The sequence below is a fragment of the Nicotiana tabacum genome, chromosome 9, assembly GCF_000715075.1.
Source record: "Nicotiana tabacum cultivar K326 chromosome 9, ASM71507v2, whole genome shotgun sequence".
In the NCBI taxonomy this organism is placed as follows: Eukaryota; Viridiplantae; Streptophyta; class Magnoliopsida; order Solanales; family Solanaceae; genus Nicotiana; species Nicotiana tabacum.
The window spans coordinates 120,645,313-120,658,762 of record NC_134088.1 but is presented as its reverse complement, the minus strand read 5'-3'; the positions used below and the strand labels follow the sequence as shown (position 1 = coordinate 120,658,762).

Sequence of the window (13,450 nt, the reverse complement as noted above, 5' to 3'; positions counted from 1 at the left end):
TTTAAGGCCAACTTAAGGAACCAAATAGTCTGGTTTCACCCCAAACACTTCCAAATCCCAAACCAACCATCCCCGCAAGTCATAAATCATTATAAGCACCTATGGAAAGTTTTATTTTAGGGAACGGGGTTCTAAAAGTTAAAATGACCGGTTGGGTCATTACATCACTACTTCACAAATGTCCAATACAATCAAATTCTGAATCTCTTGAACAAGGAATCAAATCCTGAGTCAAACATGGCAAACATGGAAGGTGCAGGAGCAGGTGAGGCTAATTGTCTGATGAGCAACTTTACACAAAAATCACAGGAGAAGGAATGGGTTGTAGATTCAGGTGCTACCCATCACATCACTTCTATTTTAGAATTATTATCAGATGTTAAATGTATAATAAAAACTGATAGGGATAGAGTGCATCTTCCAACTGGAGAGCAAGCTAATATTACTCACATTGGTAGTGCAACCCTATTAGACAAGAGAGAGATCAAGGATGTGCTTTATGCTCCTAATTTCAAGTTTAACTTGCTCTAAGTAGCAAAGTTAACAAAGGAACTGAAATGTAATGCCAATTTCTTTCCTGATTTCTGTGTGTTTCGGGATCTTTGGAATGGCAAGGTGAAGGGGATTGGTAAATAAAGAGGAGGATTATATGTGCTTAGAGGACTGGCTAGCAGAATAAAGGCATTCAATGCTGTGAACAGGGAAATCAGAGATTCAAGTGAAGTATGGCACAACAGGCTAGGTCACCCATCTGCATCAGTAATGAAGCATGTAGTAGGTTTAAATAATAAAAACAGTGAAATTTTGCATGAAAATTGTTTGATATGTCCACTAGCAAAGTAGACTAGATTAAATTTTCCATTGAGAAATTCCAAAACAAAAGTAGCATTTCATCTTGTACACATGGACCTATGGGGACCCTATAAGATTTTTACATTTGATAAGAAATAAAATTTCTTAACAATTGTGGATGATTACTCTAGATATACATGGGTGTTCTTTTTGCAGTTAAAATTTGAAGCAGTAGTGGCAATAAAGCGGTTCATTTCCATGGTTCAAACCCATTTGGTATTGTGATTAAAGTGATAAGATCAGATAATGTATCTGAATTCGTTAATGCACAATGTTCTGATCTATTAACAGGTCTTGGTATAATTCACCAAAGCAACTGCCCTTACACTCTACAGAAGAATGGCATAGTGGAAAGAATGCACAGGTATATACTTGACACTACAAGAGCTTTGAAGTTTCAAGGAGCAATTCCAATAAGATATTGGGAGATGTGTGTTAAGACAGCAGTATACCTGATTAATAGGTTGCCATCAATTGTTTTAGGGGCAAAACTCCGTATGAGTTGTTGCACCACAAGAATGCTAATATTACACATTTGAGAGCTGTAGGTTGCTTGTGCTATGAAACAAATTTAGTCAAGACAGACAAGTTTGCATAGAGGGCCAAAGCAGCCATTCTCATGGGCTATTCTGAGACACAAAAGGGTTATATTCTGCTTGATTTAACCACAAAGCAGTTTTTTACAAGTAGAGATGTCATATTCAAAGAATCAAAGTTTTCATTTTCTAAGAAAGATGGAAACAGATCATATGATGTACATGAGTACATGGAGCAAAGCACACTGCAATTCTCACCTCTACACACACAGCTAGGTGGCAACATATATGGTGGAAATGTATCAACCTCAACAACAGAAGATATGAGTCTACAAGACAATAGACAGAGTGGTCTGCAAGAGAATCTACTAGTTCTGCAGGAGATAAATACTGATGATATTCAGGAAACTTTACAGAATGTGCATAATTTTGATATTGTTCATGCAGATACCCAAAGTGATGAACATCAAGGAGGTGTATAGATCTCAGTCAGTAGGCATGAAGATGAAGATGGGGAGATTTAAAGACCAGGTAGAAAGTCTACAAGACACGTTAAAGAACCAATATGGATGAAGGATTATGTCACAACAAAGAATACAACTAGCTGCAACTATCATATTTTAAACTACCTGACCTATGATCATACCAGTACAAGTTACCAATGCTACTTGGCTAAGTTCTCTCAACTAACAGAACCACAGACATTCAAAGAAGCAGTGAAGGACAACCGATGGATGGAAGCTATGAAACAATAAGTTAAGGCATTAGAATATAACAAAATATGGGAAATAGTGAACTTGCTAGAAGGCAAGAACACTGTAGGATTCAAATGGGTGTACTAGATCAAGTTCATGGCAAATGGAGAAGTGGAATGATTTAAGGCAAGGTTAGTAGCAAAAGGATACAGCCAAAGGAAATGTTTGGACTATCATGACACATTCTCACCAGTGGCAAAGATGGTCACAGTGATATCTATCATTTCACTAGCAGCATCATAAGGTTGGAATCTATTTCAGATGGATGTCTATAATGCATTCTTACAAGGAGACCTAAATGAAGAAGTGTACATGGAGTTGCCTGAGGGAGTAAGAAGTCAAGGAGAGAATAATGTGTGCAAATTGCTCAAGTCCTTATATGGACTTAAGCAGGCCTCTCGACAGTGGAATATCAAGCTGACTGAGGCTCTACTTAGAGCAGGGTTCCAACAGAGCCATCACGACTACTCACTCTTTACATTGAGAAGTCAAGAGGGGATAGTGATCATTTTAGTGTATGTAGATGATCTCCTCATTACAGGAAGTAGCTCAACACTGGTGAAGAAAGCTAAGGATATATTACATCAGAATTTTAAGGTGAAGGATCTGGGAGAACTTAAATACTACTTAGGTATTGAGGTTTTGAGGTCTAAAGGTGGAGTATTGCTGAATCAAAGGAAATACATACTGGAATTAATCTCATAAATGGGGCTGAGTGGAGCTAAACCTGCAAGCACACCATTGGAAGTGAATTCCACGTTGACAACAATAGAGTATGATCAAGAAAATGGAGTCACATAGGATCCACCTTTGCAGAATGTTAGTGCCTATCAAAGGTTAGTAGGAAGGCTTTTATATGTTACTATTACTAGGCCAGACATCAATTATGCAGTGCAGGCAGTGAGTTAGTTTATGCAAGCACCAAAAAGGTCCCATCGGGATGCTGCCTTAAGGGTTGTAAGATACTTGAAAATTGTCCTTGGACAAGGGATCTTGATGAGGTCTGACTATGCAGAGACTCTCACCTGATGGTGTGACTCTGACTAGGCTGCATGTCTGAATACAAGAAGATTAGTTACTGGATATGTCATCAAGTTTGGAGATTCATTGATCTCTTGGAAGTCAAAGAAGCAACAGACTGTCTCTAGGAGTTCAGTTGAGGCAGAGTACAGGAGTATGGCAGGAAGCATTGATGAGGTAACATGGTTACTTGGTCTATTCAAGGAGTTGGGTGTAAGAATAATACAACCAGTCACAATTCTCAGTGATAGTAAATCAGCAATCCAACTTGCATCAAATCCTGTGCTTCACGAAAGAACCAAACACATAGAGATTGACTGTCATTTTATTCGAGAAAAGATCAAGGAAGGAACAGTCAAGGCAGTGTATGTCAATACCAAGGAGAAACAAGTAGATCTGCTGACTAAAGCTTTAGGGATAGCTCAACATGTTCATCTGCTTGGCAAGCTTGGAGTGTTCAACGTTTTACACCCTCCAACTTGAGGGGGCATATTGTAATGTCACGAGCATCACATGTGACTTGTTAGTTAGGCTGTTAGTTACACAACTTATGGTAGTTATTGCTTTTAATATAAGTTAGGGGTAGATTAGTCCTTTTACTTTTTTACTAATCATCTTCTTCTTAGCTTCTTGTATATAATGATACAGTAGTGCTCAATGTAACTGTGTCTTGAACATTTCTCAATTCACTGACTCTCTCTCACACAATAGCTTCTAGAACTTTCCTCCATTAGAGCCCTTCTATAATCACTGTGTTTTAGCACCTATTGCCATAGAGAAGCTGTCTGCTTACTTGGTTGCCCTGAGTGGAAGAAACGCCATGCAGCTCTCATTGTACTCGCTTAGATAACTGAAGGTAGCTCAAAGGTACAAATCTGATGTCTCATTTGTGTATTTATTATGATTATGTTGCAATGATTATGAGCTAGAAACTTTGGTACCATTATTAGATAGAATACTCAACAAACTGCTTGTAATTCTACAAGTATATAAAAATAGAGGCCACCATGTTATAAAGGCAGATTACTGCTAACTAGTCTACGAGATTCATGGTGTTTTTTCCTACTTATTGTTGTTGTTTGAAATGCAGAATCACGACAATCAAATGGAGCTTAGTTCACTGGGCTTCCCTTTTATTGTAGTTCAACATTTGCATCAGATTTTCTTTTATGCTGATGTAGCCATAAAGTAATTGAAAGTTAGTTCTTTTATGTAAGGTTTTATGTGCTGGAGAGAATCTTGCTACAAATAAAACTACAAAATGCAGCATGCTCATTGTTATTACCTCAGCATGAGATGGAATTGGAATCCATTTTATCACCCCGAGTAAGATGTTAACATTTTGGCACACGCAATGTAACTACTAGTCTTGTGAACTTGTGGAAATCAATTCATTTTGGTGCTCAGTCCACTCCTCTGATTAAACAGTGTTCATTGTGGAGTGAGATTTTATGTTGGCAGGCTTAGGTGTGGAGAAACATAAAACATGCAAGCTATGGCGGAGACATGTTACTATGTATAAAATGTGTACAACAACACTCTCTTGGTAGACTCTTGTTGCATTATGAAACTCAGAGAGCAGGTAATTATAGCTTGTGAGAGTTTGTTGCTCAAATATAGCACTGGAAAGTTGCTTCTTGCGAGACGTTTGGTCTAGCTAGTCAGCTTATTCAATGAACTATTGTGGTGATATACGGTATTGTAGTTGATTTTGTGAAAATTCATGTGTGATATATTTCCTGCCACCCTCTGTCGGGGGATTTGCAGTCGTACCCTATATTTGTGCCACCTTTTAAACTGTACCATATTTTTAAAAATTATTGATTTGGTAGCCATCTCACAAAAAATCCATAATAATATGACAATTACACCCGTGACAAAAGATACAAAACGATCTCCTCCTCTCCTCTCAGCAACTTTATAAAATAAATCATAAACTTGTCTAGATTCATCTTCAGAATCACACTTGCATGAAATTATTTCACCTTGAAGCTAAAACTTCATGTTAATGTAGCATGAAGTTGTTTCATGTTGAAGCTAAAACTTCATGTTAGTATAGCATGAAGTTGTTTCACATTGAAGCTAAAGCTTCATGCTAATGCATGCTGAAGTTATTTATCCTGCAGTCTACAGTTTTGCCATGAATTGTATCCGAAACTTCAGTCTAAACATGTTGAAGTTATTTAGTTCATTTGCTAAAACTTCAGACTAAACATGCTTAAGTTATTTAGTTCATTTTCTAAAACTTCAGACTAAACATGCTTAAGTTATTTAGTCATTTGCTAAAACTTCAAACTAAACATGCTTAAGTTACTTAGTTCATTTGCTAAAACTTCATACTAAACATGCTTAAGTTATTTAGTTCATTTGCTAAAACTCCAGACTAAACATGCTTAAGTTATTTAGTTCATTTGCTAAAACTTCAGACTAAACATGCTTAAGTTATTTAGTTCATTTGCAAAAATTTCAGACTAAACATGCTTAAGTTACTTAGTTCATTTGCTAAAAATTCAGACTAAATATGGTTAAGTTATTTAGTTCATTTGCTAAAATTTCACACTAAACATGCTTAAATTTTTAAGTTCATTTGCTAAAATTTCGGACTAAACATGCTTAAGTTTTTGTCTTGTAATATGTAATTTTCTAACGAATTTTTGCTAATGCATGTTGAAGTTATTTAGTTCATTTGCTAAAACTTTGGATAAAATATGCTGAAGTTATTTAGTTCATTTGCTAAAACATCCTACTCAACATGCTAAAGCTTTTTAATTCATTTGCTAAAAGTTTAGACTAAACATGCTAAAGTTTTTAAGTTCATTTGCTAAAATTTCAGACTAAACATGTTTAAGTTTTTTGTCTTGCAGTATGTAATTTTTTTAAGAGTTTTTGTTAATGCATGCAGAAGTTATTTAGTTCATTTGCTAAAACTTCATACCAAAACATGCTGAACTTTTGTAATGCAGTCTACAGTTTTATCCTGAGTTTTATATGTTTTGGTTCTATTTCCTAATTGCTGTGCGAAATCGAAAGAGCATGCAGAAAATTTGCATCAACAAAGAGTTATGCAACTTCTATCTGGCTTGAATGAGTCATATGATCAATCTAGAAGACAAATACTTATGAAAACAAATGCACCTAGTCTAAACCAAACTTATGCCATGATTATTCAAGATGAGAGTCAACAAAAAATAGGAGTGAATGATGTAATGTCTGATAAGATAAAGCCATTAGCTATGCAAGCAGGACGAGGAAGAGGAAGGAGACAATACCTACAGTGTGAGTTTTGTCATCTTAAAGGACATACTAAGGAAAATTGTTATAAGATTGTTAGTTATCCTACTGATTTTGTCCCTAGAAGGAGATATGGTGAAAGAGTAAGGACTCAAGGTGATTAGCAACAGAATCCTGGCACTAGAAATCAAAATGTTTGGAAGATGACAAATAATGGTAAATCTGGATGGAACAATCCTAATACCGGTAAGAAAGGTGGCAATGGTGGCAATGTTGGTAAACCAGGTGGCCGAAAAATAGAACCTATGGCTATGATTAACAATGCAGATGTAAGTACATCTTCTATGCAGGATATGGGTGATGGTCCCTCTGGAGTTGCTGAGCACAAGGGATATCACTACTTTACAAATGACCAATACAATCAAATTCTGTATCTCTGGAACAAGGAATCAAATCCCGAGTCAAACATGGCAAACATGGCAGGTGCAGGAGCAGGTGAGGTTAATTGTCTGATGAGCAACTTTACACAAAAATCACAGGAGAAGGAATGGGTTGTAGATTCAGGTGCTACCTATCACACCACTTCTGATTTAGAATTATTATCAGATGTTAAATATACAATGAAAACTGATAAGGATAGAGTGCATCTTCTAACTGGAGAGCAAGCTGATATTACTCACATTGGTAGTGCAACCCTATTAGACAAGAAAGAGATCAAGGATGTGCTTTATGTTCCTAATTTCAAGTTTAACTTGCTCTTAGTAGCAAAGTTAACAAAGGAACTGAAATATAATACCAATTTCTTTCCTGATTTCTGTGTGTTTCAGGATCTTTGGAATGGCAAGGTGAAAGGGATTGGTAAAGAAAGAGGAGGATTATATGTGCTTAGAGGACTGGCTAGCAGAATAAAGGCATTCAATGTTGTGAACAGGGCAAGCAGAGATTCAAGTGAAGTATGGAACAACATGCTAGGTCACCCATCTGCATTAGTAATGAAGCATGTAGTAGGTTTAAATAATAAAAACAGTGAAATGTCGCATGAAAATTGTTTGATATGTCCACTAGCAAAGCAGACTACATTAAAGTTTCCATTGTTCAATTCTAGAACAAAAGTAGCATTTCATCTTGTACAAATAGACCTATGGGGACCCTATAAGATTGCTACATTTGATAAGGAATAATATTTCTTAACAATTGTGGATGATTACTCTAGATATACATAGGTGTTCGTTTTGTAGTTAAAATTTGAAGCAGTAGTGGAAATAAAGCAGTTCATTGACATGGTTCAAAACCAGTTTGGTATTGTTTTTAAAGTGATAAGATCAGATAATGGATCTAAATTCTTTAATGCGCAATGTTCTGAGCTATTAATAGGTCTTGGTATAATTCACCAAAGCAGCTGCCCTTACACTCCACAGTAGAATGGCATAGTGGAAAGAAGGCACAGGTATATACTTGACACTACAAGGGCTTTGATGTTTTAAGGAGCAATTCCAATCAGATACTGGGAGATGTGTATTAAGACAGCAGTATACTTGATTAATAGGTTACATCAAGTGTTCAAGGGGAAAAACTCCATATGAGTTGTTGCACCACAAGAATGCTAATATTACACATTTGAGAACTATAGGTTGCCTGTGCTATGCAACAAATTTAGTCAAGACAGACAAGTTTGCAGAGAGGGCCAAAGAAGCCATTCTCATAGGCTATTCTGAGACACAAAAGGGTTATATTCTGCTTGATTTAACTAGAAAGCAGTTTTTTACAAGTAAAGATATCATATTCAAAGAATCAAAGTTTCCATTTTCTAAGAAAGATGGAAACAGATCATATGATGCACATGAGTACATGGAGCAAGGAACACTGCAATTCTCACCTCTACACACATAGCCAGGTGGAAACATATATGATGGAAATGTTTCAACCTCAACAACAGAAGATATGAGTCTACAAGATAATAAACAGAGTGATCTGCAAGAGAATCTACTAGTTCTGCAGGAGATAAATACTGATGATATGCAGGAAACTTTACAGAATGTGCATAATTTGGATATTGTTCATGCAGATACATAAAGTGATGAACATCAATGAGGTGTAGATATCTCAGTCAGCAGGCATGAAGATGAAGATGAAGATGAGGAGATTTCAAGACCAGATAGAAAGTCTACAATACAAGTTAAGGAACCAATATGGAGGAAGGATTATGTCACAACAAAGAAGACAACTAGCTGCAACTATCATATTTCAAACTACCTGACCTATGATCATACTAGTACAAGTTATTAATGCTACTTGGCTAAGTTCTCTCAACTAACAGAACCATAGACATTTAAAGAAGCAGTGAAGGACAGCATGTAGATAGAAGTTATGAAACGAGAAATTAAGGCATTAGAAGATAACAAAACATGGGAAATAGTGAACTTACCAGAAGGAAAGAACATTGTTGGATCCAAATGGGTGTACAAGATCAAGTTCAAGGAAAATGGAGAAGTGAAAAGATTTAAGGCAAGGTTAGTAGGAAAAGGATACAGCCAAAGGGAAGGTTTGGACTATCATGACACATTATCACCAGTGGCAAAGATGGTCACAATGATATTTGTCATTTCACTAGCAGCATCAAAAGGTAAGAATCTATTTCAGATGGATATCTATAATGCATTCTTATAAGGAGACTTAAATGAAGAAGTGTACATGGCGTTTCCTGAGGGATTCAGAAGGCAAGGAGAGAAGAAGGTGTGCAAATTACTCAAGTCCTTATATGGACTTAAGCAGGCCTCTCGACAGTGGAATATCAAGATGACTGAGGCTCTACTTAAAGCAGGGTTCTAATAGAGCCATCACGACTACTCACTCTTTACATTGAGAAGTAAAGAGGAGATAGTGATCATTTTAGTGTATGTAGATGATCTCCTCATTACAGGAAGTAGCTCAACACTGGTGAAGAAAGCTAAGGATATATTACATCAGAATTTTAAGGTGAAGGATCTTGGAGAACTTAAATACTCTTTAGGTATTGAGGTTCTAAGGTATAAAAGTGGAGTATTGCTGAATCAAAGGAAATACATACTGGAATTAATCTCAGAAATGGGGATGAGTGGAGCTAAACCTGCAACCACACCATTGGAAGTGAATTCCAAGTTGACAACAATAGAGTATGATCAAGCAAATGGAGTCACAGGGGATCCACCTTTGCAGAATGTTAATGCCTATCAAAGGTTAGTAGGAAGGCTTTTATATGTTACTATTACTAGGCCAGACATCAATTATGCAGTACAGGCAGTGAGTTAGTTTATGCAAGCACCAAAAAGGTCCCACCGGGATGCTGCCTTAAGGGTTGTAAGATACTTGAAAATTACCCTTGGACAAGGGATCTTGATGAGATCTGACTGTGCAGATACTCTCACCTGTTGGTGTGACTCTGACTGGACAGCATGTCTAAATACTTGAAGATCAGTTACTGGATATGTCATCAAGTTTGGAGATTCATTGATCTCTTGGAAGTCAAAGAAGCAACAGACTGTCTCTAGGAGTTCAGCTGAGGCAGAGTACAGGAGTATGGCAGTTAGCATTGCTGAGGTAAAATGGTTACTTGGTCTATTCAAGGAGTTTGGAGTAAGCATAATTCAACCAGTCACAATTCTCAGTGATAGTAAATCAGCAATCCAACTTGCAGCAAATCCTGTGCTTCACGAAAAATCCAAACACATAGAGATTGACTGTCATTTTATTCGAGACAAGATCAAGGAAGGAACAGTCAAGGCAGTGCATGATAATACAATGGAGCTGCAACATGCAGATCTGCTGACTAAAGCTTTAGGGAAAGCTCAACATGTTCATCTGCTTGGCTAGCTTGGAGTGTTCAACGTTTTGCACCCTCCAACTTGAGGGGGAATATTGTAATGTCACGAGCATCACATGTGACTTGTTAGTTAGGCTGTTAGTTACACAACTTATGGTAGTTATTGCTTTTAATATAAGTTAGGGGTAGATTAGTCCTTTTACTTTTTTACTAATCATCTTCTTCTTAGCTTCTTTTATATAATGATACAGTAGTGCTCAATGTAACTGTGGCTTGAACATTTCTCAATTCACCGACTCTCTCTCTCTCACAATTGCTTCTAGAACTTTCCTCCATTAGAGCCCTTCGATAATCATTGTGTTTTAGCACCTGTTGCCATAGAGAAGCTGCTGCTTACTTGGTTGCCCTGAGTGGGAGAAACGCCACGCAACTCTCATTGTACTAGCTCAGATAACTGAAGGTAGCTCAAAGGTACAAATCTGATGTCTCATTTGTGTATTTATCATGATTATGTTGCAATGATTATGAGCTAGAAACTTTGGTATCCTACTTAGATAGAATACTCAACAAACTGCTTGTAATTCTACAGGTATACAAAAAATAGAGGCCACCATGTTATAAAGGCAGATTACTGCTAACAAGTCTACGAGATTCATGGTATTTTTTCCTACTTATTGTTGTTGTTTGAAATGCAGCTTCTCTCTCTCACAATTGCTTCTAGAAATTTCCTCCATTAGAGCCCTTCGATAATCATTGTGTTTTAGCACCTATTGCCATAGAGAAGCTGTCTGCTTACTTGGTTGCCCTGAGTGGGAGAAACGCCATGCAACTCTCATTATACTAGCTCAGATAACTGAAGGTAGCTCAAAGGTACAAATCTGATGTCTCATTTGTGTATTTATCATGATTATGTTGCAATGATTATGAGCTAGAAACTTTGGTATCCTACTTAGATAGAATACTCAACAAACTGCTTGTAATTCTACAGGTATACAAAAAATAGAGGCCACCATGTTATAAAGGCAGATTACTGCTAACTAGTCTACGAGATTCATGGTATTTTTTCCTACTTATTGTTGTTGTTTGAAATGCAGAATCACGACAATCAAATGGAGCTTAGTTCACCGGGCTTCCCTTTTATTGTAGTTCAACATTTGCATCAGATTTTCTTTTATCCTGATGTAGCCATAAAGTAATTGAAAGTTTGTTCTTTTATGTAAGGTTTTATGTGCCGGAGAGAATCTTGCTACAAATGAAACTACAAAATGCAGCATGCTCATTGTTATTGCCTCAGCAGGAGATGGAATTGGAATCCATTTTATCACCCGAGGAAGATGTTAACATTTCGACACACGCAATGTAATTACTAGTCTTGTGAACTTGTGGAAATCAAGTTATTTTGGTGCTCAATCCACTCCTCTGACTAAACATTGTTCATTGTGGAGTGAGATTTTATGTTGGGAGTCTTAGGTGTGGAGCAACATAAAACATGCAAGCTATGGCGGAGACATGTTACTATGTATAAAATGGGTACAACAACACTCTCTTGGTAGAATCTTGCTTCAATATGGAACTGAGAGAGCGAATAATTATGGCTTGTGAGAGTTTGTTGCTCAAATATAGCACTGGAAAGTTGCTTCTTGTGAAACTTTTTGTAACGAGTTGTAGCCCCGTTTTTCCCATTTTTTCTTATTTATGTGTTGTTCGGTTGTATCGAGTTGGTAGGTTTGGACTTGTGTATGGATTCAACATTTTTGTATAAGGAAGGTAATAAGAACAATTTCAAATTCACATAAGGTATTCTCAGAGTGAGTGTTACAGTTGTGGTATTTTTGAAGGTGCTTAAGAAGAATACAGTTGCTTATGCATCGTAGGGCGTTGTGGTTTTATGCTAGGTTTGTGGGGTGAGCTGTGGCTAAATATCGTGGCTTGCTTGATTTAGAGAGATTCAACTCTGATGGCCTGATTATTTGCAATTGGATTCCAAAGCATTCTCGAGGTTTTCTACCACGATTTGAGAAGGGTATTTTCCTACCGGCCTAAGGAGCATGTTGAGTATAGTGATTTTATACCGGATGGGATCAAATGGAAGGCTTCTGGATGATCATATATGTCTTTTACTTATGACTCATAATGATTATGAGGTTCTCATATTTTTCAAATGATGGCATGATAGATGCAGTGTATTGTGTGGGATTAAGGTTGGCGTGTGCAAGGTCATGGTTTAGCTTTGAAAGGGAGGTCATAAATTCTTAGAGGACATGAGCAGTTTTCGATGTTGAGATGAATGCTATAACTATTTGGTATTGTGTGAGTAGAGTGTACATTTCAGAAGGCGCACTATGTTTAGAATTATGGATATTTCATAGGTATTGCGGTATTTTCCTAGTTGATCGACTGCTGATTTAAGCAGTTGCTATGTGGCATTTTTATCAGTTGCCTCACCGTGGTTATTGATTTTTGAGCAGGATGGCTCGAGGTATATAATATGGACCAACATTTTGATGGGGTCACGCATTGTAGCGGAGTTATGTTAAGATATGAACCTTGTGTTAGAATCGCGTGATGGTTCTACGGTGTATGATGAATTTTCAGCGTTTCATTGTGGCGGTACTTGTTAATCTGGCATGGCAGTTCTCCCATTTGATTCATTTTCCATGACTGGGTATATTTGAATTATTCCTTGTTGGTGTACCGATTGCACGGGTTGTGGCTCTGAGTTACGTTAGTGCGGCATGTCTGTGGGATAGTTGTGTTGAATAATATAAGGTCACTGGACCTAGAATGGGTACCATCAGGCTTGATTATGGTAGATTCAAGAGGGTTATGGTTTTGGTTGGGGCGAGAGAGCTCCAAGGTTGGTTGATCTGATGAGTGGTTATGAGTTTTTGATTGTTTCTTTCATCATTAGCAGTGTACGAAGGTTGTGGAATGAGGTTCTGTTGACTGTAGGGTTTTATACTAGTACGTGGTTGGTTTGGAGTAGTTACTTTGATCATGAATGGTGCTACGAGCGGGCGAGTTGTGTAATATGCTGGGTGATTATATCCGTGATTATAGTTATAGCTCGATGCAGCTTGTTTAGACTCAGACATTGTGTAAATGTAAGATTCGTGTCTTGAAAAGAAATTCTGAAGGTTGAGAATTGAATTCCATGGTTTCTGGGCTAAGGCTAAACTAAGGATTTCCAATTGTATTGTGTTGTTAGTCCTATGTGGAATAGGGTGACATGGGATCACCCCCGGGTACGCGCGTGG

The 13,450-nt window shown here is 37.2% G+C and overlaps 1 long non-coding RNA gene across 1 annotated transcript; it reads left to right on the top strand.

Moving 5' to 3' along the window:
* Positions 1-10,481: 10,481 nt before the first annotated feature.
* LOC107780999 (uncharacterized) lies at positions 10,482-11,963 on the top strand. Its single transcript, XR_001646938.2, has 3 exons — positions 10,482-10,664; positions 10,783-11,249; positions 11,415-11,963. It is a non-coding gene; the product is annotated as an uncharacterized LOC107780999 (long non-coding RNA).
* Positions 11,964-13,450: the final 1,487 nt, after the last annotated feature.